Below are 27946 nucleotides of genomic sequence, written 5' to 3' on the forward strand. Positions count from 1 at the left end.
AAAAAAAAGGCAAGTGGGCCATGGGAAATTATAAGGTGAACTGAAACAGGCAGGTCTCACCCAAAGTCATTTAAGCTCAATTTCTTAAAAAGTAATCAATGAATGCCAAGCAAAACAGAATCTCTGAGCCAAATTCAGCTTGTAGACTGCTAGTCTGACTTTTACATTAAACAACAGCTATGTTAGTGTTGAGCTGTAGTGATAGAGTTATAGACTCAGGAGCTAGACTATTTGGATCAAATCTTACCAGCTGTGTGAACTTCAGCAAGTGGCTTCATGTCCTAAGCCTCAGTTTACTCAATTATACTATCAGGGAAGGAACTGCACTTGCTCATAGGTAGGGGTGACCACATGCCCAGGCGGGCCTAGGACAGTCCTGGCATATAGAGCATTTTTATAATGATTAGAATAATTAAAAGCATAATTATTAACAGTGTCCCTTTCACTGTCAAAATTGTCCGACATATACGGTCATGAGAGGGTTAAAGAGATAATCATCTATGTAAAGTACTGACCATAGTGCCTAGAAGATGCACCCAAAATAATTGACAACAACTTCATGTAGGGCTAGCTCTGTGCAGAATGAGGAGAGCAGTTTGTCTCAGAGTTATCCCAGGCCCCAGCTCATGCCACCCAGATTCCTTCACATTGGCATCTCACATGTGCCTGGACCTTTCTCAGTGACCTCAAAAGGCTGTCTCTTGATCCACTTCAGGAATTCCCTTCAGGGCTTTGCAAGCTGATCTCCCAGACAGACTAGTCCAAGCCTTGCCAAGTCCCCAGGAGATTTCTGAACTGCCCTTCCTAGGTAAATTGAGATGAAAAGGGATTAATGGGGATTTCAGGCTGGTGGAAGGAGATGCTTTTGGGTAACTTTCGGTATTCCTTCAGACAATATTTCACTAACAGCTCCTTGTGAACTTGAGGCCTACCTTGATTTCTTCAACCTATTGTGTATATATATATACCTAAATCTGAATTTATAGCAACCATAAAATCAATGAGTGTCCAGTGCCCTCCAGCCAAATGCTATTCTGAAACATAGATCATGGCATTCATTCAAGCTGTCCTCATTTATCATGAAAATTAACAGAAGACTAAGAATTTTTACTAAAATACAAACAACACTTCCTTAAGTTTATTTCCTAAACTGCTCCAGCAATCTGTTGCTGCACAACAAACTACCCCCAAAATTTACTGGAGTAAAACAACTATGTACCATTACCTCTCCTGGGGCTGGGGGTTGACAGGCTCATCTGGGTGGTTCTTACCTGGGGTGCCTCATTTGGTTACAGACAGAGCACGGCTGGAACTTGAGCCATTGGAAGGTGCATTAGTCTGTTTGGCCTTGCTATAAAGGAATACCTGAGACTGGAGAATTTATACATAAAAGAGATTTCATTTGGCTTTCAGTTCTGAAGGCTGTACAAGCATGGTGCCAGAATCAGCTGGGCTTCTGATGAGGGCTCAGGAAGCTTTTACTCACAGTGGAAGGGAAGGGGAGCCAGCATGTCACATGGCAAGAGAGAGAACAAGAAAAGAGGAGGAGGTGCCAGTTTCCTTTAAATAATCGGCTCTCATGTGAACTGACAGAGTAGGAATGCATTCATCACCAAGGGATTGGTGCTAAGCCATTCATGAGGGATCCATCCCCATGACCCAACACCTCCCACATTCAGCCTTGGGGATCACATTTCAACATGAGATTTTGAGGAGACAAATATCCAAACCATATCAGAAAGTTTCTCCACTCGCATGTCTCATGTGTCGGCTGGAAAAGCTGGGGACTGCTTAAGCATCTCTGTCCTCAAACAGCCTCTCCACATGGCTAGACTGGGCTTCCTATGCAGTACGGCAGTCTCAGAGGACGTGGGATGTTTATGTGGTCCGTGGATTTCCCCAAGAGGGAATATTCCAGGAGACCCAACAGAAGCTGCAAGGCTTCGTAAGATTTGGTGGTTAGTCTATGTCAGTTCTACCATATTCTATTGGTCAAGAGTAAGTCACAAGCCAGCCTAGATTCATTAAGGTAGTGGAATAAGTTCCACCTCTCAATGAAGAATGGCTTTCAGGGACAGAAGGAACTAAACAGTATTCATCTTAGAGATAAACTACCATACCTTCCACCCATCTCTTTCCACCTTGTTATGAATGGAATTCCTAATGAATTCAAAATAACTAGAAGAGAGGATTTTGAATGCTCTCACCACAAAGAAATGATAAATGTTTGGGGTAATGGATATACTAAATAGCATGACTGGATCATTGCATAGGGTATGCACGTATTGAAACATCACCCTGTATACCATAAACATGTACAGTTATTATGTGTCAAATTTTAAAAAGGTAATGAAATGGAGGTCTAAGAAAGCAACATCTGACCAAAATTTCCTGAATGATCAGTCTTATATTTTTTAAAAGTGTTATGATATCAATAATATCTGTTCATTTTTAAACTAGCAAATAGAAATAAGTAAACATAGAAATAAATTATTTCCATGACTCAGAGAAAATCATTCCCAGGTAGGTATAGGCAAAATTAACATTTACCAGATTAGAAAGTATGCAGACATGATTTTCCAGCTCTTCCCCTTAAATACCAACTCAGTGCAGGAAAGCACTCAATGCGTCGCAACTTAGTGGAACAGGCAAAGAGCCAGCCCCCAGATGTCAGGACAAATATAGGGGCTTAGCAATTGAATGGGTTGGAGGAGACAAATGATTTGAGCAGATGCCACGTTGAAGTTGTGAGAGGGAACATCTGCTGTCCCATTTGCTAAGGTATTTGGTAATCAGGAGGATGGTGTAAATGCAGAAACGGAGCAACCTGTATTGATATGCAGAGCATGAACACTGATGTCAATGTTTTGTAGCTAATTAGACCGCGAGTGTTACATTGTCTCTAATTTTACAGAATGAAAGCAGAATGTTCCTCTCCATCAGAGTTTACCGGCAATTTAGTGTGGCCTCATTCCCATTCCTCTGACAACATAATGAGCAGCAATGAACCACACAGTAACCAAGCGTCAGTTCCTTACATTATACAGCCCAAATGTCCAGGATTCATTAGTTTTAAATGTCATAATAAAGTCACATTTCTTTGTGATTCAAAAGTGATGGTGCCTCGGGTTCCCACTGACTCAGCCCAAGGAAGTAAGTCTATTTCTTCTACCAGCTTCCTCTTCACCAGCATTTCTGGGACTCCCAAGGAATCATTTCGCTTGTCAGCATGCTGTTTTCATAACTGAATGCAGCCTCAGCCACTAGGGAGGCTCTGGCTGTTGGTAGTGGCTCCCTGGGGTCCCTGGACCTTCCTCTTTCCAGCTGCTGTTTTCTGCTATGCCGTTCTGCCCCACAAAATGGACTCCTCTGGCTGCCCCTCATTGAATGCAGAAACCAAGCCATAATGTTTAAAAGGGGTTTTATGGGGGTGAGGGGGTGTAATAGAGAGGAAGTACCACAAAAGAGGAAAAGCTGCAGAGCAGGTCAGTTCTCTGTAGTGCACAGGCAGTTTCCCTTGCAGGCCTCCCGTTGGCCTGATCCTCTACACACATCAAGTAGATAGTAAACTCAATACCTGTTCTATTCAGCATCAGGACCTCAACCTCCACAAGAGCGCAAGAGAGGTGAACTCCCGCACCCCACCCTATTCCAGCCTGAGCCTTGCCTCCCGAACCCTTTTCTGGTCCCAGGTCCTACTGTTTTCCAAAGCTGATAGACAATGGCAATGTCCTTCAACTGGACATTATTTCCAGGAATCCTACTGAGTCTTCCGTAACATTGCTGTGAGATCCAGGTTTTGGTGTGACCAAACCCAGTGTGACCCATTGCAGTTCTTCTCAGCCTCTTCTCCAGCATGACCCACCTTACAGCTGTCTCAGCTCCTGCCTCTCATGAGCAGCAGCTTTAATATTCACACACACACACACCAGACACACACACACACCACCACCCCACACACACACATCGCACACACCACACACCACACATACACATACACACACCTCACACACACTCATACTCACCTCCCAAGAACAAGCAAGAAGCACATAGAGATTGGATTTCTTACGAAGAAAAGCAGTGCTTCCTGCCACAACCAATCAAAAAAGCAACCACATCTACAGAGGGACTCATTAGAACTCACCCACCCATTACTATTGTCCAGCAGACCTCCCAAGGTGAGACTTGAAAGACTCAACTTCAGGAACTCAAGCCCAGGCCTTTAGGTAAATTCCTAATATTTATATCTTCCACAGGAACAAAGCAGGGGTTCTTGCTTCCTGACTAAACACTCACTGTGATGGTGTTCCCAAATAACAGGATGGACTGCTCGAAAGGTAAATTTAAATGTGTAGGGTAAATGCACCTGGTAGCAATAGCTTTAGCATACCCTTAGACTGACTCTGCATGGAAGACACACCTGAGGATGCATTCCAAACTATGGAATCGGGGAACAGCCTGCCAGGAAAGTCAGTCCTTATCTATGAGGAGCACCTGAGTCCCTAGCCCACCTGTGGAACACAGGTCATACAGAGAACTGAGACCGTGAGTTTTGGCTTAAATGAAGGTTACAAAGTGGAGGTTGTTAGGGGGAGGGTGATCAGTGAAAACTCTGTGGTCTTCCTGCCCAGTCCAACATCACTGGACTGTTTCTGCACATAAGGCAGTTTTGTCCACCCCACGGCCACTGGACTCTCTCCGCCGTTTGGAAGCCCCTAATAAAATATCTCCTTTGCTGACTCCGGGTCTCTTCTTTGGCCTCTTGATCCTGGTGCCTTCCCTACTGAGGCTAAATAGGGAGTTCAGCACTAAAAACCTCATCCCTTCGAGAAGGAAAATTTCACCCTGGAAGCTTAAAATTGTGGGGCTGTTATGTCCAGCTCATATCTATCTGTTAGAGAGAGAGAAATGGCATTTCTCACTTCTAATTTTGAAATATAAACAAATGTATGCCAACCTGATCTCTATTAACTCTCCGGGGCTGGTCCCAGAGAAGAGGAAAGTTCCCATAAAAACAACTTGGAGACATTTTTTAAAAAATAATTTCTTATTGATACATAATAAATATACATAGTTTCAAGGTACATGTGATAATTTAATACATTCATATAATTTGTAAGGATTAAGTCAGTGTAGTTGGGTAACCATCACATTAAACATTTGTCTTTACGCTAGAAATAGTTGAATTATCCTCTTAGCTATCTTGAAAGGTACAGTAGCTTATTGTAAACTACAGTCACTATACTGCTCTGTCAAACACTAGGTCTTATTTCTTCGATCAAACCGTGTATTTTCACTCATTAATCAACTCCTCTTCATGTCCTCCTCCCCACTACCCTCCCCAGCCTCTGGCAACCATCATTCTACTCTCTATCTTCATGAGATCCACTTTTTTACCTCCCACATATGAGTCAGAACAAGTGATATTTGTCCTTCTGGGTCAGCACATTTTTTCCCTATTTTTTGGGGGGAGGGCGGGCACATTTTTGAAAACTGTTGTTAGACCACCCAGCTAAGAAAGGTACCTTAAGGACCAGACATCTGTCCAATACAGAGGAGCTTTGGATTTTTACTGTCTGTTCACCTAACTTAACCCCAATATTCTCTCATGGATGTTTGCACCTCATTGGGTGCCACTCCCTTCCCTTCCCTCCCCTCCCCTCCCTTCACCTTCCCCCCTCCCCTCCCCTTCCTTTCCTTTCATTCTTGCTCTCATTTCCTCTTCTTCCTGTGTATAGACAGTTCTATTAACAAGCTGAAAAAAAATAGCTGTGCAGCTAGTGAGGTAGGGAGGATCCCTGCCTCACTATAAATTCTTGAGCCTTGAAGAAACAGCAGAGCAGTCAAGCCTGGAGGTACCATGTGAATTCGGTTGGTAGACATGGGAGGGGTACCTGGATGACAAGAGGCTCACCTTACAATGGTTGGCAGTAAGACTCCAGGACCTTTTTAAACCCAGAGGTCAAGATAAAAAGCTCTAATAATGACTAACATCGAGTTTTCCACCAGAGGAAAAACTTAAGAAAGTAAGAAAAGTTTCAAAATAAAACCTTTCTTACATACCAAATCCATAATCTGAGAAGCACATGGCACTACTTCTGCATGTTCTCTGTGCTCTCCAAGCTTTGAACCTAAAACCCCCCAGTCAAACTCATCAACCCATCCTAATGAAGACTTGGGACCCATCTGGGTTCTGCATTAACAAATATCACTTCTGAAATTCTCAATGCTTATTTTGTGCATTCTGTTGATAACCTGCTTTTTCTAGCTGTTTTTTCTCAATTGATACAAATTAGGCGTAATTACAGATAAAGAATGTACGTTCTCTTTTTTTGTTAATAGATTATTTTTTAGGACAGTTTTGGGTTCACAATAAAATGGAGTGGAAAGTACAGAGAGTTCCCATATACCCCTTAGCCCACACATGCACAGCCTCTCCCACTATTAACATCCTGACCCATGGCGGTACATTTGTTACAATTGATAAAATTGCATGGACACATCATTATCACCCAAAGTCCCTAGTTTACTTAGGTCTTGGTGCTATACATTCTGTGGGTGTAGACACATGTATAGTAGCATGTATCTGCTGTTATATCACCATGCAGAATCATCTCATTGCCCTAAAAATCCTCCATGCTATGATTATTTATACCACTCTCCTCCCAGTCCCTGGCAACTGCCCATTATTTTACTTTCTTCATGATTTTGTCTTTTGAGAATGTTATATGTTTGGAATCACATAGTATGTCGTATTTTCAGACTGTCTGCTTTCACTTAGTGATGTGCACTTAAGTTGTCACGACTTAATAGGTCATTTTTTTTTTGAGACAGAGTCTTGCTCTGTTGCCCAGGCTGCGGTGCAGTGGCACGATCTTGGCTCACTGCAACCTCTGCCTCCCAGGTTCAAGCAATTATCTGCATCAGCCTCCTGAGTAGCTGGGATTACAGGTGCTTGCCACCACGCTCAGCTAATTTTTTTTCTATTTTTAGTAGAGACGGGGTTTCACCATCTTGGCCAGGCTGGTCTTGAACACCAGACCTCATGAGCCACCTGCCTCAGCCTCCCAAAGTGCTGAAATTACAGGCATAAGCCACCGCACCTGGCCTGATAGCTCATTTCTTTTAGCATTGAAATAATGCTGCATTGTCTGGATATACCACAGTTTATTCATTCACTACTGAAGGCCATCTTCATTGCTTCCAAGTTTTGGTAATTATGAATAAAACTGTAATAAACACTTGTGTGTGAGTTTTTGTGTGGGCATAAGTTTTCAGCTCATTTGGGTAAATACCAAGGGGCATGATTACTGGATCTTATGGTATGAATATGTTCAATTTTATAAGAAACTGCCCAGCTGTCTTCTAAAATGGCTGTACCATTTTGCATTCCCATCAGCACTGAATGAGAGTTCCTGTTCCTCCACATCTTCACCAGCATTTGGTGTTATCAGTGTTTTGTATTTTCACATTCTAATAGGTGTGTCATGGTGTCCCACTTTTGTTTTAATTTGTAATCCTGTAATGACATATGATATTGAGCATCTTATCATGTGCTTATTTACCCTCTGTATATCTTCTTTGGTGATGTGCGTGCTCAGGTCTTCTGCCAATTTTTTAATTAGGATGTTCATTTTATTATTGTGGGGTTTTAAGGGTCTTAGTATATTTGGATAACAGTCATTTATTGAATATATCTTTTGCAAATATTTTCTTCCTGTCTATGGCTTATCTTCCCATTCTCTTGACCCTGTCTTTTGTAGAAGTTTTTAATTTTGATGAAGTCCATCATATCAATTACCTTTCTTTCCTTCTTTCTTTCTTTCTTTATTTCTTTCTTTCTCTCTCTCTGTCTTTCTTTCTTTCTTTTTTTCAGAGTTTCGCTTTGTTGCCCAGGCTGGCGTGCAGTGGTGTGATCTCAGCTCACTGCAACCTCCATCTCCTGGGTTCAAGCAATTCTCCTGCCTCAGTCTCTCGAGTAGCTAGGATTATAGGTGTGTGCCATCATGCCTGGCTATTTTTTGCGTTTTTAGTAGAGACAGGGTTTCACCATATTGGTCAGGCTGGTCTCGAACTCCTGATCTCAGGTGATCCTCCTGCCTTGGCCTTCCAAAGTGCTGGGATTACAAGTGTGAGCCACCACACCCGGCCAATTATTTCTCTTATGGATCATGCTTCTGGCACTCTATTTAAAAGTTATCACCATACTCAAGGCCATTTAGATTTCCACCAGGTTCAAAAACATCTCCTGTAAGACTAGCTATGAAACAGCTGCTGTTAGAAGGGGGTTGGGGCAAATGCTTAGTCCTCACTTACCCTTTAGACATTATGAGATTTTAGGAAAATGAGAACTAGCCAGCTCTTTCCCACAAAAAGGTTGGGGACTCTTTGAAGACACAAAAAGGAGAAAATCTTTGCTTTGTACTTTTCTTGGATTCTCTGCTTCAGGTTGAGCGTCCACATGAAGAATTGCTTTCTTAAATCCAGGGACCACGTAGGGGTTCTCTCTGTCTTGACAGTGACTATATACCAGCCGTGATATCATATCAAACTTCCACTCCCTCCTCAGCTATGCTATCTGTTAGCTGGTGGCTCCATTTTTCATATGATTATGAAGGGTGAGAAGTCCCATGAAATGCCATCTGAAAACTGGAAAACCAGGAAAGCCAGTGGCGGAATTCAGTCTGAGGCTAGAAGCCTGAGAACCAGGGGAACTGATGCTATAACTCCTAGACTGAGAATGGAGACCTGAGGACAGGGGGATTTCCAAGGCAGGAGAAGTTGGAGGTCCCAGCTTCAGAAGAAAAGGTCTCTTTCATATCTTTTTAGAGCCTGATAGCTCATTTCCTTTTATCACTGAATAATGTTATATTGTATGAAAGCATTACAGTTTGTTATTCTTTCATATACTGAATGACATCTTGGTTACTTCCAAGTTTGACAATAAGAAATAAAGGTGCTATAAACATTTATGTGCAAGGTTTAAAATAAAACTTTTATTTAGGGGTACATGTGCAGGTTTGTTATATAGGTAAACTTGTGTCACAGAGTTTGCTGTACAAATTATTTCATCAACAACCCTAAGCATAGTACCAGGCAGTCATTTTTCTGCTCCTCTCCTTCGTCCCATCCTCTACCATCATGTAGGCCCCAGTGTCTGCTGTTCCCCTCTATATATCCATGTGTGCTTATCATTTAGCTCCCACTAGTGAGAACATGCAGTATTTTGTTTTCTGTTTCTGCATTAGTTTGCTAAGGATGTGGCCTCCAGCTCCATCCATGCTCCTGAAAAGGATAAGATCTCATTCTTTTTTATGGCTGCATAGTATTCCATGGTGTATATGTACCACACTTTGTTTATCCAGTCTACCACTTATGGGCATTTAGGTTGATTCCATGTCTTTGCTACTGTGAATAATGTGTGCAAGTTTTTATGTAGACATAGTTTTCAGTTCATTTGAGTAAATACCAAGGAATGTGATTGCTAAATCTTATGGTAAGGGTATGTTTAGTTTGTTAAGAAACTGACAAACTGCTTCCAGCAATAAGAGTTCTTATTGCTTCACATCCTTATGAGCATTTGGTGCCCTCAGTGTTTTGGATTCTCACCATTTTTTATTTCTTAATGATTTTTCACCCTTCTAATAGGCTGCCATCACACTGGCTGCAGCAGGGAGGCCCAGCTGGGGCTGCACACTCCATGGAGCCAGTGGGAGCCCCACCCCCATCTGAGTTGGGCAGGAGCTCCTCAGGTGCCGCTGTAGCCACCCAAACCGTAGCTGCAAACCCATGCCTCCTGCTCTACAGAGGAAGCAGGAGCCAGCCCCACCCTCCTGGGTAGGGCTATAGCTGCCCAAACTGCAACTGTGCATCTGAGCCCCCCGTGTTCTTATGGAAGGGCTGGGAGCAGGCAGGATCTGCCTTCCTGAGTGCAGCTGCAACTGCCCTCCCAGGCACGGGGTCCAAGTATCTCTGCAGCCAGCACCCTCAGGTCAGTAAAAGACTCCCCCCCAACCCCCACAGGCTCAGGGATGTCAGCTCCCACTGCCTGGCCTCTCTCCTCTCCCTGTTCCCGCTCCACTCTCAGAGTAGGGTTGGGACCAAGTCCTGTGACCTTAAATGGCAGCAGGAGGCAGAGTCCTGGGTAGAAGAAGGAAAAAGAAGGCCAATACCAGGTAAGGCCCAACCTTCAGGCCAAGGAGGACCTGAAGGCTAGGGGCCAGGCTACCAGTCCCAAGGACCGGTGTGGGGACTTGTGGTGCCTCTTCTGCCCATCCATGGCTACCCATAGACCAATCTGCATGCACTTCCTCCCCTCTGATGTCCATGAAATCCCTAGGCTCAGCCAGAGCAGGGCATAGGACAGCCAGAGGAAGAAGAGGGCAGAGAGAGGACAGGACCACCAGCTGCAGAGAGGAGTACCCTCTATGCTGATAGCTGGAGATGACAGGACAACCAGTAGCAGGGAGAAACTATCCTCTCTGCTGAGAGCTGCAGAGACGACCTGCTGGCACAGATGAGCCACCCTCTCCAGGGCTTCCTCTCTGCTAAGAATTGAACACTTGACAGATGACCTGCCTACAGAAAGGAGCTACTCATTGCAGGTCACCTCTGAACTGTTGTAACTCTCAATAAAGCTCTCCTGTGCCTTGTTCACCCTTCGCTTGTCTGCATACCCCATTCTTCCTGGAGGCAGGACAAGAACTTGGGCAAAGGTGTGCAGCCACAGAGGTTTCTGGCCAGAAAACTGACAGCCCAAAGATCATGTAACCATAGTATTTCATTATTGTTTTAATGTGCAATTCCCTGACGATATATGATGTGTTCAATGTCTTTTTATATGCTTACTTGCCATCTGCATATCCTCTTTGGTGAGGTGTCTGTTCAGATATTTTGTCCATTTTTTACTTGAATTGTTTGTTTTCTTATTGTTAGATTGGAGCCTTTTGTTTAAATGATGTTAATACATATCCATTTAAATATTCTCATTTCGACTGACTCATTTGGCCAGAATAATCTGATATATCGACATGAATCACAAATTGCAGAGGCAACGTGGGAGTGGGAATGAATGGAAAAGGAAGATTTCAATCAAGTTATTGATATCGGCTCCTCCTTAATTTGTTTTTATACAAAAAGGGTACCTATTTGCAAAGCTGGAAGTAGAAACAGAGTCTGGCATCTGTTGTCAAACTTAAGAGACTAGAGACTCTGATTTAAAATGGGGCACTGTGGATTATGATAATCCACACCAAGAAGGAAAGAAGGCAGTGCTCACACCCCCAACTTCATACCTCAGTTTCTTACCTGCTTTGCTAAGAGGTACAAGAAAAGGGTAAAGACAGTAGGGTTTTTTTTTCTATTCGTTAATACCAAGGTAAACTGATCAGGACAAACATCATGGCGACATGTCGATGTTTGTTGATTTACGGTTATTTACAAGACATGCGAGCAGCATATAATGTGAAAAAAAGAAGCTAGCGTTTGTCTGGTAAAACATTAGCAAGCTATAAATGAGTCCTAGTCTTTGTCCCGGTGACAAAAGAGAGAGCTGTCCTCTTCTGAGATTCTTCATCTTTCTCTAACTGATTTTTCATGGAGGTTCTGATGGCGGGGCTGATATCTTGACTTCTGCTGCAGAACGATGTGCTCCACTTCAGCACGGAGCCTGCAGGTGTGGCCTTCTCTGAGACCTGCACACCGCCCCCACCACTCAAGTAAGCAGTCTATCAGAGCATACAGCCTGCAGGGAAAGGGGTCTGAAGCTCATTTCCTGGGGACATTTGCCTGAAACCTCCTGAGGTTTCTTAAAGAAAAAAAAAAGCCAATTTCCCCCTTCAATCCCCTCAAAAATCTCACAGTAGAATTCACCAAAGACCAAAATCAGCTTTCCACACATCCATGTTTTGATGTTTTTAAAAAAAGATACAACCACTTTGGACAACTATTTGGCACTTTCTTTTAAAGTACAACACACACCTCCCATACAGCCCAGCAATTGTACACTTCAGTATATACCCAACAAAAATGAAAGGGGGTATCCCCACAACATTTCATACATAAATGTTCACAGTAACTTTATTCAAAATAGCAGAAAATGGAAACAATCAATGTGCCCACGGACAGAAAGCTAGATCAGTTGAGCTACATTCACACAATGGATTACATCTCAGCAATAAAAAGGAGCAAACTACTGATACATGCGGCATAGGAATGATCTCAAAGACATTGTGCTGAGTGAGAAGGCCAGCCGAAAGGAATACATACTGTGTGGTTTCGTTTATGTGAAATACAAAAGCAGGCAAAACTGATCTGTGGTGATAAAAATCCAAGCAGTGGGAGTTTTCTGGAGAAGGGTAAATTGGGGCAGGGAATGAGAAAACTTTCTGGGGTCATGGAAATGTTCTTTATCTTGATGGGAATAGCAGTTACATGGGAATGTACATCAGTCCAAACTCAGAAAACTGTATACATAAAATCTGCAATCCCATTGTATGTAATTGATACTTCAGTATTAAATATATATATATACATACATATCTATCTATCTATCTATCTATATATATATATATATATATAGGGGAGGAAAAGAAAGTGAAGAAGCCTCATTAAGCTGAAAAGAAGGGGAATGGTCCACAGTTTCTGTGGTAATTTAAGCTCCATATTTGGTCTGTGTGTTCAAATGAATTTTTATTACCAAGGGATTATGGAAAGTCATCATCATCAGATGACAGGAAAAATAAAGAGCAGACAGACCATCCAGAAATAATGTTCCCCATGATTTTTTTAAAGTGCATTTTTCAGTCATTATCTTGAGAGAAAACAAGCAGCTGGGTCTCTTAACAAAAAGGTTTAATAGAATACTGGAAAAAAAAGAGAGGAGAAATTGAGGCGAACAATGCCTGTTTCAGTGCCGGCCACACAAAACCAAGCCTCGAAAGGTGAAGCCAATGTCTCCTCTCTGCCAGTAACGTCGTTAGAGGCATAACACTCGATAATGAAGGGTCCCCTAATTATTGGCGTGATTTGAAGCATATTGTTCAAAACATTCTAAAACCTGAAATTGCAGCAGCAAATGCATTGATGGCCCTCACCCTCATCTGTGAAAATAGATGTAAATGCAAAAGAAGAGAAGATCCGCGGCTCTTCAGGTCTCTGTGTGCATTGTCAATGCACTAACTTGCTTCTTTCTACCTTGTCACAAATTCATCTAGGCTCAAGCTGCCGGTTTCAAAGTTTCCATCTGACCTCCAGCCCGGTTTGTTCATCTCTTTCTGCCTTTCTCGTATTACACAAAATTAGCAAAATACAAGTAATAGATGATTTGAAAGGACATCACAGAACATTCTGAAAAGCAAAAATAAGGGAGGCTTGGGTTTTGTTTAGCAGATTTCTCTGCTTGCCTAAGACCACACACATATATGCTGTTTAATTGTAAAATTCAGATGTTGGATGGTGGAGGGCGTAAGCCCAGTAACAAAGAAACACAAAGATGCCTTCTAAATTCTATTTAATCTAAATAAACTACGTGGCCAACAATACAGGTGCTGCTTTTTCCTTAAACATATATATTAGAAGACACAGGCTAAATAAATTCTGTTTAGTGAAAAATGAATTATGTAAATGTGATTTATAGCATTAACGTTGGTTTGTAAATTTAATCCACTCAAACATAGAAAGGTTTTCGTGCAATGAATATTTCTGAGGTTGTTTAATATGTTAAAATAAATATTGAGCAGCTGACAGAAAAACATGCTCTCTGCGTCCCAAAAGCTGTTTTGAAACAATAATTTAAGTGCCTACTGAATATTTACAATCATGAGTTTTTAACTCTTAGGTAAATTTTTTTCTGAAATATATTCAGGGTGCCATCCATTCAAGCAGCAGGCAGATTCAGATGGCAGCAGATCCAAAATGTACATTCCGAGAACGCTTTAGGTAAATAGGTGCCACAGTGTGAGATGATGGTGGAAGGGAGGGCTTTTTGTAAAAGAGGCCTATTAATGCCACCTGAAAGCCTGCAAAAGAACACAGATACAGGCACACTTCAGAAATAGCACAGATTCAGTTCAGACCACCAAAATGAAGCTAACAATCTATTGTGTGACAATAAAGCAAGTCACACAAATGTTTTGGTTTCTTGGTGCATAGCAAAGTTATTGTTGCAGGACTTTTCCTTAGTTCAGCTAAAGATGGTCCTTGTCACATGACCGTGAAAAAATTAGCCTTGCAGATAATTTGAAGGGTGAGGAAAATGGGATTTATCAGACAAAAAGGAAAAGGGGGGAAACAGGGACTCTCTGCAAAGCCATAGTCCTCAGAGTCTTGCAAGTGCACTTCCTGCCTTGCAGATTAAATCCCAGGTACCACACCTTGGAACAGGAGAGAGAAGCCAGGCTCCTGCCCACTGCAAAGGGCGCAAACGCCCCACAGCTCTGCCTCGGTACACTTTCCTCCCAGTGCACAGGTTGCTGGAGGTTCTGTCAGGGAGCTCTTCCCACTGACTGCCTCATTATGTTTAAACTATTCTGAGGTCAGTTAAGAATACAATAGCACTATGTCTTTAAAAATGTACACCCCTTAATTTAAAGATACTTTGTTGCTAAAAATGCCAATGATCATCTGAGCTTTTTAGCAAGTCATAATCTATTGGAAGGTAGAGGGTGTTGCTTTAATGTTGATAGTTGCTAACTGATCAGAGTGGTGGTTGCTGAAGGCTGGGAGCCTCTTGGAGCACCGGTTGTAGACATCTCAAAGGAAGCAAAAACTTTGTCTTACTCATATATCCCCCACCCACAGTCCTGGTATATCTGGGGGATATCTCTATCCCCCAGAGTCTTGGATCAGGCCAGGCACTCAGGGCAGGCAGTGGGGAATTAACCTGTCTGCCCTCCCAATGCCTCCCCTCAGGACTGGGTTATTCCCACAGCTTTTATTCTCAAAGGCTTTTGACCCCTGGGATCTAAAGAGAAGGGAAAGGAGATCCAGGGGAAAATATCTGTGCTTTAGGCAGATGTCTTCTTGGAGCACAGAGCTTTGAGCCCTCACCTCTGGACTTACTCGCAAAGATGCAGCAGAGGCAACAGGAGCAAGAACAATGTCATGTGAGGCACAGAGAATTCGCATGTTTCCATAAGGAAACACAGCTCGCCATGCCCATCCCATTTGCAGACTCCACTTAATTAATTTTCCTAAGATGGGTGTAAGCCAGCAAAAAATCAATATAAAAAGACAAGATGTTGATAAAGATCAAAAGCTTCTTAAAGCAAGGGTTAATGTACTCAAGCATTGGATCTATTAAATGTTGAAATCAAAGACATTTCAGAGGCTCTGCCATCTTGAAATTATAATAAGATGAAATGAGAAAAACATGATTTGATAGAAAACTTTTCTCCATATGTACAGCTTTTTAAGAACACGTTATGCATGAAAATGAAGCAAAGTTTTATTGCCCAAGCAAAGTCACATACTGCCCTTAAGTAGGGTCCCCTTGGGCTGCAACAGTATGACTTTAACAGGACTAGAAATGATGGATGGTACTAAGGATGCACTGCGCTGTCCAATAGAGTGGTTTACAGCCACGTGTGGCTCTTTAATTTTTTTTTTTTTTTGAAATGGAGTCTTGCTCTGTTGCCCAGGCTGGAGTGCAGTGGCACGATCTTGGCTCACTGCAACCTCCACCTCCAGGATTCAAGCGATTCTCCTGCCTCAGACTCCCGAGTAGCTGGGATTAGAGGTGCACGCCAACATGCCCGGCTAATTTTTCTATTTTTCTAGTAGAGTCAGTGTTTCACCATGTTGCCGGGACTGGTCTCAAACTCCTGACTTTGAGTTCGAGATCCACCCACCTTGGCTTCCCAAAGTGGTGGGATTACAGGTGTGAGCCACTGTGACTGGCCTCATTTTTAATTAGTTTAAATTATATTTAAAATTCAGTTCCTCAATTGCATTTAGCCACACGCCAAATGATCGATAGCCGGGTGTAGCTACTGGCTGCCTTATAGCACAAATAGAGAACATTTCCATCACCATGGGAAGGTCTAGCCGGCAGCACTGACTTATAGCAAACGAAATGACAACTTTCTACATCAAGGATAAAGTATTTGGTACTTAGTATTCAGAGCTTAGAGAAAAGCTTACTAGACATCAAAGAGATTTTAGAGACAACATTGAATAAACTAAAGTGATGAAGATTAGATTTACCTTAAAATACACAGACATTTTCAAATGGGGGTACACTTATAAGTAACTGATAGGCTTTTAAAAATGCTAACATAAAAATCATTTTCCTAAAAGATGTTTAAAAATAGTTAACCCTTAAAGTTAGCTTCCTCTAGTTTTTATTGGTCAACAGAACACCTTAGCATTCACAAAGCGTTTTACAATTTAATGTGCAAGCTCTTGCTGGTCCTGAGGGTCACCATATGTTGTTCAGGTTGTGTACCAAACAACTCTAGGGACATCATTCACATAGGCTACCGTGTGAACTCTGGAAGACTGCAGCATCCAAGCTGCACAAATTCATGCAGCAGCCCTGGGCTCCCTCACAACAATTCTAATTTACAACATCAATCAGTATCACACAATTAGCAATTAGTAGTTGAGGATTTGGAACTCAAATTTTTCTAAATTCAAAAATTCCTTTTGACCACAGTATCCTAGCTCCTGCATAGGTAATCAAATGAGGATTAGCATCAAAAAAACAAAAGTGTGCTTTTGTTTCCATAGAGTCGAGCTTCACCAGGAACCCAGTTGCTTTGCTGGAATTGGAGACACGAGACACTGATAGCATTGGAGAGAGCCTCTTTTCAAAGACACATACAATAACTTATTTGCCCTCCACCCAAATGTTGAGGGTGGGGAACAATGTAAATCTGCCTTTGTCCTGAGTATCCAAGAAGAGATAATGCTCAGATGAAAATGTTTCCAGACCCGGCATGGTGCCTCGCACCTGTAATCCCAGCACTTTTCGAGGCCAAGGCAGGCAGATTGTCTGAGCTCAGGAGTTCGAGACCAGCCTGGGCAACATGGTGAAACGCTATCTCTATAAAATACAAAAAATTAGCCAGGCATGATGGTGGGCATCTGTAATCCCAGCTAATAAGGAGGCTGAGGCAGGAGAATCACTTGAACCCAGGTGACGCTGGTTGCAGTGAGCTAAGATGGCACCACTGCATTCCAACCTGGGAAACAGAGTGAGACTCTGTCTTCAAAAAATTAAAAAAAGAAAATATTTCCAGCCTTTTGCACACACACATTCATGTGTGTTTAGAAAACAACACTGCAAACAATCCTATAAATAATAGAGTACTACAGTGCCCATCTCCCAAAGAACTCAGGGAGCGTGGAAGGCATTATCTCATTAAGGCTGACAGCTGCCTCACTGGTGCCAGGGAGTAGTAACCTCAGTTGAACTTTCACATACTTTAGCTACCAGAGGGAGGGAACAAATCTAAATTATCCACGGAGGCTGGTCAGCTCCGTGGCTGAAATAGGACACTGGAAGTTGAGGCTGCAAAGCTCTTATAACGAGGACTCCTGCCTAGCTCTCAGGACACAAGATCAGCTATGAGGGGGTAAAACACATTTCTTGGAAGTTCAACCAGGAGCACCCAGACTGGCAAGAAACCACTGGGGTAGCAGCTTTAGGTCTGGGAGGGCCATCCAGGAAGGGAAGGGAGAGTAGGTAGTAACACACGCAGCAGGGGAAGGACAGCTCCGGCAGCTGACAGTGCCTGCACCACAGACCTCTCATCTGGTTCTGCAGTGCTCCAGCCTCATGTTTGCTGTTCTCTTGTGATCTGAATCACCAGTCTTGTGGGCAGCTCACACACACGCGTGCACACACACACACACAGGCCGTAGGGCTCTATCCCTCACCCAGCCTGCTGATGACTACAGCAGATGCTCCCAGTACGCCGTTCATATCTGTTACCTGCACTGCTGGGCACACAGCACCTTCCAACACCAGCACTGCATTCATTTGCCTCGGTGCTTTCACTGGCTCTTAGAACCAGCTTGGCTGCCTAATAATAGGTAGTGCCATGGAATTAACACCTGGGAGCAGCCCTCGTCCTGTTATAAACACCCCAGCTCTCTCGGTACATGGTGTTTCCCCACTGGCTTCAGCTTTGGCTGCCCACAGAGGTGACTTGCTTGAAAACACACTATTTACCGGCTGCCTTCCCCAACCCATATCACTTTTCCACTCCCCTGCCTGTATGTCCTTCAGTGGCTTGTTTCAGGATCTGCTTCTGGGGGACACAAATTCAGATGATAACTCAGCAAAAAAAATCCTTAAAGCCACAGATGCCCCTTCTGTCTGTGCTCTGCTCTCCTTCCCTCTCACCCCTAGGCCAGGGGCAGGCTTCTCTTTTGTAGCACCTGTGGACGGCTTATACTTGGCTGCTATGCACTGGTATTGCCATTTGGATGTTTTTCGCTAGCATCTGTCCTGATTGGTCAGTGTCTGCATTAAATATTTTCATGACCACCCCTGGCCGTATGTCATATCTCTTATCTACCATCAAGCCACCAGGCTGTGCTCTCACAGCTAGAAGGAATGTCTTCTCTACACTCAGGAAAATCCTCTGGGCTGGGTGTCACCCTCTCAGCTCTTGATGTATTAAAGCTGGGACATAAAAGTTAAAAATGCCATCTAGCTTGGACTAGGAGTGGGTTAGGGTTTCTTACATACCACCAAGACTATAAGAGGTAATGCAAGAGAAAAAGGGCTACAGGGTTGTCAGAAGATGCAACATACATAATAAAACTTGGAAGAACATGAACTGGCCTTGGAGATCATGGATCTATTCAACAGAACATTCAGTCTTCTACCAAGGAGTAATGGTGGGGGTGGGATTGGGATCCAGGTGACCTCTTGCCCTGACCCTTATCTGATCTATACCGTGTATAGCATGGACACTCTGCGGGCTACTCCAGTATCAAGTTCACTGTGAAGGGCAGCCTAAGACACAGGAAGAACCTCTGGCCTGCAGCCAAGTAAGCAGACCTTGGGCAAGACTCTTAATCACACACTAGTTCCACATCTCCCAAATGAAAAGACACCAAATATCACCTCCTTTGTGAAGCCTTCCTTGATGGGGACAATAGAATCACACGGAAGGTGCTATGCTCTGATTGTTCACCCTAAACCTGGCCCCACTGTGGCCAGCTGGGCAACCCTGCACAGGTATTTCATCCCTCTGTGCCTGGAGCTCCTCATCTGGATAATGGGGGAAGTAAGGGCACCTATGTCAGAGAGTTACTGGAGAGAAGCAAATTAAGTCACTGAGCACATGCCTCACAAGGAAGCTCCGTATGTTTTAGCTAATATTGCTACTGTTGTGACTGTTAACCTCTAAGTTTCCACGGCGTTTGGGACACACTGCCACTCTAGCACTAAAGAGCTGCTGTTGTGCTCCATCCTATCCTCCAGGTGGATATGAATGTCATTCATTTTTGGATCCCCAGTGTCTGACCCAATGCTTAACTCACTACAATGTAATGAGATAATGTTTTGAAAAGTATTAAGGCATTTTTCTCTTTTGCCTTTCTGGATATCTGACCTTTGCCTAGGCTGTCCCAAAGTGTCCATCTGCCTGTGGGAAAATTAGGATTTGTTACAGAGGTAAAGTACAGAGTCATATGCAGCTTCCAGCAGGCAAATCAGAATTCGGCAGCAAGATCATAGCTGTATAAGTCAGGCTACCTCCTCCAGAGAGGATTTTCCAAATTCCTTTATGTCTCAGGTTTAATACATCGAGAGCCAAGCTTGGGGCACCCAGCTCAGAGGGTTTTCCTGAGTGTGGAGAAGATAATCCTTCCAGCACAGCCACAATCCTGGTGGCTTAATGGTAGAAGATGGATGTGACATAGGGGCAGGGGTGATCATCAAAATATTTAACACAGGCACTGACCAATGAGAAAAGATGCCAGTGAGAAACATCCCAATGGCAATACCAGTGTATAGTAGTCAAGTATAAGCCATCCACAGGGGCTACAGAAGAGAAGCCTGCCCCTGACCCAGGGATGAGAGGGAAGGAGAGCAGAGACAGACAGAGAGAGGCCAAGTCTTTGACAACAGGTGAGAGAAAAGTGTCTCTTGAATGACCAGGAAGAGTGAGATCAAAGTGCTCTATTGAATGGATCTGTGACCTCCAAGGCCATGTCCATGTTCTTCTAAGTTTTATTACATAAGTTGCAACTTCTGACAACTCAGTAGCCTTTTTTTCTCAGGCATTATCTCGTAATATTGGTGCTATGTAATAAACCCTTCCCCTAACCCACTCCTAGTCCCAGCTAAGTGGCATCTTTAACTGTAGCCAGATATCAAAGCAAACCTATAAAAGTGTGCCAGGGGTCCCCAAGACCACCCCCTGGTTTGGTCACTCACTAGGAGGATTTGCAGGATTCAGCAAATGGTGAGAATCACGGTGCATTAGTCTGTTCTCAGGCTGCTATGAAGAAATACCCAAGACTGGGTAATTTACACAGAAAAGAGGTTTGACTCGAAATTCCACATGGCTGGGGAGACCTCAGGAAATTTACAATCATGGCAGAAGGGACCTCTTCACAGTGCAGCAGGAGAGGGAATGAGTGTCAGCAGGGGAAATGCCAGACACTCATAAAGCCATCAGATCTTGTGAGAACTCGCTCACTATCATGAGAACAGCATGAGGAAAACCACCCACATGATTCAGTTACCCTCTGCAGAGTCCCTCACACGACAAGCAAGGATTATGGGATTACAGTTCAAGATGAGATGTGGATGGGGATGCAAAACCAAACCATATCACATGGCTATGATTTATTATAGTGAAAGAATGCAAAGAAAAGCCAGCAAAGGGAAAAGATACATGGAGCAAAGTCTGCAGGAAATGGACACAGGCAGCTAAAAGTGCTCTCCCAGTGGAACCACATAGACATGCATTAACTCTTCCAGCAATGACCAGTCAGTCCTCTCCCAGTGGAATCACACAAACATGCGTTAACTCTTCCAGCAATGACCAGTGACAACACTTGTAAAATCTTGTCTACCAGAGAAGCTCAGAAGAGACTTGACACCCAGGACTTTCATCAGAACTGGTCACATAGGCACCCCTGGCCTAGTAGGTACCAAAATTCCAGACTCCCAGAAGGAAAGCAGGTGTTCTGCATAAATGACATTGTTGGTACAAACAATTTAGGCACTATGAGCCTCTATTATCAGCTTTGGAAATGGTGGGAACCCCCTCAAAGTCCAAATTCCCTGAACCAGCCAAGGAACAAATTTGCAAGCAGGTCTTTCTAAGGACAGCAGGCCTTGGGGTGGCTATGTAGAGTGTTTTCTACAGTAAAGGTTATAGGGTTAAAAAGTAAAAATACCTCAACTGTGTCTTTTTTGTCACCCTTGTCCACTAAGTGGGGCCATGGGCTGACTTCAGTCCTCCCATGATTCATATGTTGACACCCTAAACCTCAGTGTCTCAGAATGTGACTGAGTTTGGAGATAGGCTTTTTAAAGAGGTAGTTACATTAGAATGAGGTCATCAGGGTGGACCCTAATCTGATAGGACTGGTGTCCTTATGAGAAGAGGAGATTAGGACGCAGACACACATGGGCAGGAGACTGTGTGAAACCACCCAGAGAAGACAGGCCACTATAAGCCTTAGAAGAACAGCACTGTAGACACCCTGATCTCAGGATCGTGAGGAAAATAAATTTCTGTATTTAAGCCCCACAGTCTGTGGTACTTTGTTATGGCAGCTCTAGCAAACCATCCAAGTTGGCAAAATGGAATCTGAGCTTGAATAACCCACAACAGATCATTATTTATAACTATCAATGATGCGGTCATTTTAAAATAACAGTAAATTGCGTCTTACTGGATTTCCCCCGTACTATACTCACATACTCACATGCCGTGCTGTAGCTAGAACAAGTTGAGGCAGACGGGTTCAGGGCCCCACGCAAACCCCTTCAGCCAACCCCAGAGGCCACTTCAAACAAATCCTGGATACACCCTCAGCTTCCTGGGTCTTTCTACCGCAGAACTGTGTGCAGGTGCCCATAAGTGCTGGCCACACCTGAGAGTCAATGTTCCAGAGGCGACCTTCCATTCATGACCTTCCTGTCAGAGGGGACAGAAGTTGGTGGCTTAATACCCTGATTTCCTCTTTTCAGCGACGCACTTCTGAGTGAGACTCTGAGACGTCCACACAGAGCTGAGCCCACAGTGGTAATGTGCTGCCAAATGTCCTCTTTGTTGGTGTTCCTGTCTCCCTGTGTTACCTCCCTGGCCCTCACATTTCCTCACATCATTCTCCATTAACTGCCTCTACCCTCCATGCTATGGACAGAATTGAAGAAAAAACCCAGGGTTTCTCAATGCCAAATCCAAGAACCAATTCCGTGTAATTAATTAGAAAGCATTTAACCTAAACATTTTTCCTCAAGTATGTTCGATATATTCTACCCATCCTTTCTTTCTAGACTTTACTATCAGTTGCCTCCGCTTCAGCCCCTGGTGTGTGTTTATGAACAGGGTACACTGCCTTGTGGTTAAGCATGTGAGTTTCGGAATCAGAGATTCTAGGTTCAAATCCCACATCCTCCCCTATAGAATGCCTCTCGGAATTGACAGAGAACTAGCAGCGTGGCAGCCACCGAGCAAGCACTGAATATTTGTGAGGTTCTGTTATTTACTGTGGGCAAGAGGTTCCATTCCAAGCTGCGGGAAGAGAGGGTGGGATCCTTCCAAACTGCCGTCTACCTCAGTGACTTTCTCTCTCCAGCACTGCAGGGTGAGAGGCCAAGAAAATGCTGTCCTTAAACTGTCCTCACTCTTTTCAAGTGTGCTGCAGAGAGCACACTCTGCCTCATCGTCTGCGTTCCACCTGGGTCTGCAAGTCCCAGATGCCACTTTGTAAATATCAAGTGTCTCCTAATAACAAAACTCAAAGCCCGGGAGGTCAGACGGACCCCAAGGAGCAGGCCGATGAGAACTTTCTGAACCTCTTCAGTTTGTTTATGTCCTCCAAGGTCTGCTTTTAATCTCAGCCAATGCTCATGTAAAAACTCTCTCTCCGCTGGAGATAATGATGCTTAAAAGACTCATGGCAGATTGGACTCTGTGGGTGGAGCATTCAAAAGAGCAGAGTTTTGGGGGTCAGAGAGACCCTGATGAAAATCCTGACTTTGCCTTTTAATAACTGCTTCCTCTGGTAAGTTTCGTCTCTTCCCTCAAGCTGAGATGACACTGCCCTCTTCACAAGGCTGCAGCCAGGATTTCAGATGGCGATGAAAAGGGCTTTGCTCATCAACTGGCCTAAAAGACTGTTTTTATAACAGATAAATCCCACAACTTAGTATTAGTCATATTCAATCTCTTCTACTTTAGCCCCGGAGAAATGTTGCTGAAAGGAACATCTGATTAGACATTATTTCCTTTTTTTAAATCTTTCTTTCTCTCTTTATTTCAGACTTTTAACTGATGGGAAAATGGCCACAAGTATGTTGAACAGAAAAGGAGAGAGAACAAAGGGTCTCAATAACCCACAAACTAGGCCTGCTATTCTAGCTGGGCTGAATTTTGTCCAGCATCAAGCAGACACTGAAAATGAAAAATATGCTTTATTTGTGGATGTCAGCAAAGATTTAATTAGAGGCAGCTTTAAAAACTGGGTAATCTGGGTCAAGCAATTTCATTGACACATTAAATAAGACTTACAGTTGAATATTATGCCAAAGTTAACCACTTAGAACTACCAATATGTACAAAATCTGGGTAGCTGAGACTGCTGGTATTACTGAGTATCTATTCTCTTCTTCCACAGCAAGAGAATTTTTAGCTGAGCATATGACCTCCCAGAATAATAACTACATTTCTTACCCTCTCTTGGAGATAGGTGTGGTCAAATTATTAAGTTCTGGAGAAAGAAATGTAAGAAGAAGTGGTGATGCAACATCACAGAGGTGTCCTTAAAGGGAAGCTTCTTTTCCTCCTTTCTCCTGGGTGGGTGGAATGTGGACGGGATGGCTTGTACTGGAGCCGCCACTCAATGTTCCCTGCTATTATGAATAATCACACCAGCCCCTGGACCATTTACTCAGACTTTCACATGAAAAAAAAAGAATTTCTTTTTTCCGCCACTCATTATTTTAGATTTTCTGTTGCTCACAGCTAATTTTAATCCTAATTCAGTCTGGGTGGCATGAATACACAATTGGCTGTGAAATTTTGAATTTCTTGATTTTTTTTTAATGCATCAAAATCAGGCATTAAAATGCATTGGCTTGGTTTCCTGTATTTGTTGTTGCTGCTATTAACAGAAGTCCTACTTTATAAAACAACAGGAACTGCCTTGGTTATTGTTTATATGCAATTTGCTTTGCATGTACAAAAATATCATTTATCTTGCCATTTGATACTTGGGAGATTTGGGTGTTTCATGGATCTTTATTACCAAATATTTTTTCCCTCATTGTATACAGATGCTGCTCCTGGGCTATAACCATCCTTCCTTACAAGCAAAAATCCTCCGAAGACATTTCCAGGTTTTTTACTGAGGATAGGGGTAGTGATGGATATCCCATCTCCCCGAAGTCATCAGGTAACCCAATTCTACAAACACTTTTTTTTTTTCTTTTTTTTTTTTTGCTATTTGGATCAGGGTTCCTTCTCCTCATTCCTCTCCTTTGTTTCGTTTTATTTATTTTTTGCTTTTTTTGCAACAGAAACAGAGATCTGAATTGCATTAACAGAATAGAAAAACAAAGACTACCTGTGCCTGCCTGTCTTCCCTCTCTTCCTTCCATCCTTTTTCTTTTTTTTTAAGACTCTATTGGCTTTGAGTGAAATATTCCTTTGTAAGATTAAGGAAAGAAATGAACTTTTAGGGGGAAGAGGATCCAAATTCATAAAACTTTGCATAATCTCTCAAGGGCTGGTGGGCCCCCCAGTAGTCTTTTCAGGAAACTTGCATTAAAAATTGGTGTCCTTGACTTTATTGTGGAAAGTTGGAAGCGCTCCAGTTTATAGTCAACCGCAAGCTCTAATACAATTGTCCACTCTCCCTTTGTGATTTGTCAAATACCTGAATCCCATTACTTTCCACTTCGGTTTAAATCGACTCACTTTTTGAACTTAAGCTTCACTGATATCCATGAAATCACAGACACGGTGTGCAATTTATATTTTTTTCTAATCCATGTTAAAATACATGACCATTATGTGCCCATCTGCCATTGTTTTAGGTTGAGTTGAGACTGAGACTGGAGTACCAAACCATCTATTTGAGCGGTGTTCCCAAGAAGCACCCCCGGGGGCTGAGGAAATAAGCATTTAGAGAGGAAAGTCAGTCCAGGGAGCATTATCAGGTCTGGGGTTGTGTCCCTGGGGACCTCCTGGGAGAGCTGGCGATGAGCCTCAGAGTTTTACCCACCAACTTCCCTTTGTCATTGTTTGAAGGCTGCTCCCATGGATGTGACCATTAACTCCCTACCACTGCAGGCCTGCTGGGTAGCTGGGCAAGCCCACTCCTGCAGTCTGAGTTGCAGGCATTTGCAGTAAGAAGCCATCAGCACAGTGAGGAACAGCAAGTGCCAAGGTAGTTTGCTCAGGGCACCAGCCACATCTGCTTCACCCACCTAACACATCTTGCATCCCACCATTAGGATATATGCTGCATGTTGGACAATCTTATGCAAATGACCTGAAACCAATGTTGTTTAGCATAAGAGGACAATTTGGTCAGGTGGAGTAGGCACCTAGCTACATATTATGATTTTTTAATGTCGGAAAATGTCCCCTCCACTAGTAGATTTCCTTTTGAAACTCCTCCCCCTCCACTTCTTCCTTTCTTCTGAAAGTAAGGTCTTTTTGCAGCAAATGTTATCTGGGAAGAATAAAATGTTAAGTCATTAGCAGCCAATAGAAGTCATTAGCTTAACAGATGAGATAAAGCTACAAGGCTCTAGCTAATATTTGTAATTATTTATATCACATTTGCCGTCCCCCCTGAGAGTGTAAATCCCTCAGGGACAGAAGCCAAGCCTGTTCTGTTCACGGCTGCATTCACAGAGCTTAACTTGTACCTGGTACAGAGCAGTGCTCAGTCAACATTTATTAAATGAATGGATAGAGGAATAAATAAAGAGTATGAGATATAGCAGATTCTGATGGAAAAGAGAAAAGGGGGAAGAAAAGCTTATACTTCTCTTAAACTGGCAGAAATTATAAGTGGAAGGCAGGTGGGACAGAGGAAGACATCAAAGAACTTGGTAGAGAGGTGAGTTAAATCCCGCAAAAGTCTTTACCAAAAACTTTGCCTATTTCAACTCAAACACCAAAAAAATTCAGGAAACAAAATCTTCTATCTTACCTTCATGGGACAAAACATTTCTAAATATTAGAAAATGCTGTTGGAACAACTGACATTATTTTCATTAAATGTCACAGTCTTGATTCATGTGCTACAACTTTGTGAACTCTGGAAAAGTTTTAGATGACTAAAAAATATGTGATAAATTAAATTCCTCTACTGATTCTGCCTATATATATAGGGCACTTAATCAAATCACCATATAGAGGAGGGTGGAGGAGGTCTCAGACCAGGCTTTGAATGGAAAACTCTGCAGGTGCTATTTAAAAATAGATTCCCCAATCCCATCCTAGGTCTCTGAATTGGAATCTCCAGGGTTTGGACGTGCAAATCTGTCAACCCACATTTGGGAATCCTTTCTACAGAGGATGCAGAGATGCTGCTGCTGTCATTTTCATCAGGGAGTTTGCAATCTCAAGTGGAATTTTAAGACATAGATAAAAGTAACAAAATATAAATTAAATGACAATTGTGGCAGATCACTGACATTCTCTCAGGGAGACTTCATCTGGGGAGCCAAACTTGATCCAGACCGTGACAGAAAAATAGATGCATGAAAGGGAGGCCGGGAGTGGGGGCAAGCGGATTTGAGGAAAGAATTTGATGAACTTCTAAAACTCAACAAGAAGTTTGTTTTCATTATAGCAAGATGACAGACATTGGAAGAGACCTCTGAGATGCCTGAGCTCTGTTCACAAGGAAGGGCGGGCTCTGAGGGAGAAAGAGAGCAGCACTGAGGACACGCACCGAACTCCTGGCCCAGGCTCTCCACCCCGCCTCGCTCGGCACCTCCTGTTGATCTGGCCACAGAGTTCAGAATGTGTTTCTGTTACTCCGAGGGACTGCTTGGCTCATTTCCCGGAGCACGCACTGCCATATGGGACCAGGTGTCAGGAATGGCCTCCTGGGGGCCAAGCCAACAACAGGGCCAGCTGGCAGCCTTTGCACCTCTCAACAAGGCCCTGTTTCACTCTGTCCTGTCACTCACAGAGGCTCCACGGACAACAATGTTGGGAAGGGTGAGAACACACACACACACACACACACACACACAGCCTCAGTGAATGAGTAACTGCAAAGACCCTGAGACGCTGCCCTTACCCAGGCTGGAATCGCATACCAGGGACTTTCTGCCAGAGGCTTCACATATTTGGGCTTGTGACAAACTGCACATGCTCATCCACATTCACCAGCAAGAGCCTAATGGGCCACCTCTTGAGTGGTGCCAGGCCATCCGAACACACTAGCAGGGGTCCACCAATGAGCACTTTGTGTCCTGGCCAATGAGGACTATTCTTGGATACAGAAAAGTCACTCAATGCAACTTGGTGCCTCTGATTTAAGGCATTGCTGAGGTGGCAGTGGCTGCACTTCTATAAACTGTCAAGACTCAGAGAAATTCTTAAAGTAAGACTTGTATTGAAACATAACATTGAAAAAATTGTTCATAAATTGTAAGCAAATCATGTAATCAGCCCTCAGAGCAAAGAAATAGAACAATATCAGCATCCTAGGCTAATCACCAGATCGTTTCCAGCACAATTTTACTAGGGTTACCTGTTTTTGAAATTTATCTCAATTA

General features: G+C 43.2%; 1 long non-coding RNA gene across 1 annotated transcript in view; it reads right to left on the reverse strand.

Moving 5' to 3' along the window:
* The window catches only part of LOC119468216, a 50112-nt gene that overhangs the window by 1271 nt on the left and 20895 nt on the right, over window positions 1-27946 (reverse strand). The gene's annotated exons all lie outside the window — the stretch shown is intronic.

The sequence above is a fragment of the Cebus imitator genome, unplaced genomic scaffold (assembly GCF_001604975.1).
Source record: "Cebus imitator isolate Cc_AM_T3 unplaced genomic scaffold, Cebus_imitator-1.0 Scaffold394, whole genome shotgun sequence".
NCBI classification, from domain to species: domain Eukaryota; kingdom Metazoa; phylum Chordata; class Mammalia; order Primates; family Cebidae; genus Cebus; species Cebus imitator.